Here is a 1,910-nt window from a genome sequence, read left to right as displayed (position 1 = left end):
GCTGGTTTCCTGTCTGGAGAGAGAATCTCTGATTCCTATACATATTTTTGTTACAATACTACACACTGTTAGGCCCTTCCTAGAGGCCACCCTATCTTGGACTTTGAACCTCCAGAACCACTTTTCTTGATATGAGGACCCAGCTTTAGGCATTGTGTTACAATAATAGGAAATGAGCCAATATATCTTCCAAATAAGCCTTTCTGCCCAGATTTTGTTTGTTTGTTCATTTGGTGTTGAGACAGAGTTTCTCTGTAGCTCTGACTGTCCTGGAACTCAATGGCTGGCTTTGACCTCACAGAGATCCCCCTGCCTCTGCCTCCCAGTAGCTGGGATGAAAGGAGTGTGCCACCTCTGTCCTGTTATACCCAAGTCTTCATCTTTGGCTCAGGCAGGCAGTATAGGCTTCAGGGAGTGGTTTCCATCCAGGCTTGAATGATGGAGTAGAGGCTCTCTGGGTTTCCCATTCGTGTTCCTTCTGTATCAAGAAGGGCAGGCAGACTTCAGAAGGGAAGGGGCTCAGATGTCTAAGGGGAAGAAAGATGGCCAGCATGGCTGAAGGAGTCAGTGGGGAAGGCTGGGGCCACGCGACACAGAGGCTTCTTGGTTAATTTTGCATTTTCAATAGCAGAAAAAAGTTTCACAGTCACTTAGAAGTTCTTGGTGGGGTGAGAAAGGGTTGGAGTCTGGAAGAGGCCCCTTCAGCCTGGAATTTGAGTGGAGTGATGCTCAGCTGCTGCACATTGATGTGGGGCCCTCAGGGAGATCATTTATGAAGGTGGGAGGGCTGGAGGGCGGAGGGAACCCGTGCCTTTGAGAAACCGCTAAAAATAAAAAAAGGAGCGAAACTGGCTTTGAGTCCCTTCTTTGCTTCCTGATGGTTGTACCACCCACCTTGGGTGAGGTAATTAGTGCACTTATTATTATTATTATTATTGTTTTTGTTAACTTGACACAGCTAGGAGCACCTGGGAAGAGGGAACCTGTGCTGAGAAAATGCCTCCATCAGATTGGCTCATGGGCACCTGTTGGAAGGGCCCATCCACTGTGGGCAGAGCCATCCCCTTGGCTGCATGGGGGATCCATTAGAAAGGTTGCCAAACAGGAGCCTGGAGAATAAGCCAGTAACCACAACTCCTTTCTCCATGGCTTCTGCTTCAGTTCTTGGCTCCATGTTTCTGCTCTGCTCTCCCCCAGGGATGGACGGCAACCCGGCAACCCGGCAATTGTAAGGAAAAATAAGCCCTTTCTTCCCCCCCCCGCCCCCCGTTGGTTTTGGTTACAGTATCTACCACAGCAACAGAAAACAAACTAGGGCAATTAGCTTCTCTGGAGTGTTCTTTCTTCCTTTTATTGCTCTAACTCTCCGCCCAGATTCTCTCCTCTCCCTGTCTCCCCTCCCATCCCACCCCCTTTTATTTTGAGACCAGGTCTCACCCAGCTGCCGCCATCACTGAGTATGAAATGACCCTCTAAAGCCCGCATGTTGGATATTTGTTTCCAAGCTGGCGGCGCTATTTTGGAAGTTTCTGGAGACTTTCCGGGGTGAGGGCTAGCTCAAGTGGGTCACTGGGGCAGGTGCTTAGGGACCTCTCATGCCTGTCCCTTGCTCATCTTGCTCCACGCTTTCCGTTCACCACAAGGTGACATGCTAGCTTCTACCATCTGCTCCGGCTTCTGGGGCAGCATAGCTTTGAACAAAACCTTCCTCTCCGCGGGTGTCCATGCCACAGTGGTCCAGGCTGGTCTTCCTCTTGCCTTTGGCTTTTCGGCTGCTGCTTGTGGGGAGATCCAGGTTGAAATCCACACTGTGAGGACCACAGGCTGCACCAACCCCCTGCCCCCCCGCCCCCCCCCGCCCCAGCCCTGTGTTCCCTACAGACAGCATCAGTTCCAATACCCGCCCCCTG

The sequence above is a fragment of the Mus pahari genome, chromosome 23 (genome assembly GCF_900095145.1).
Source record: "Mus pahari chromosome 23, PAHARI_EIJ_v1.1, whole genome shotgun sequence".
Lineage (NCBI taxonomy): Eukaryota > Metazoa > Chordata > Mammalia > Rodentia > Muridae > Mus > Mus pahari.
This window is presented reverse-complemented; position numbering follows the sequence as displayed.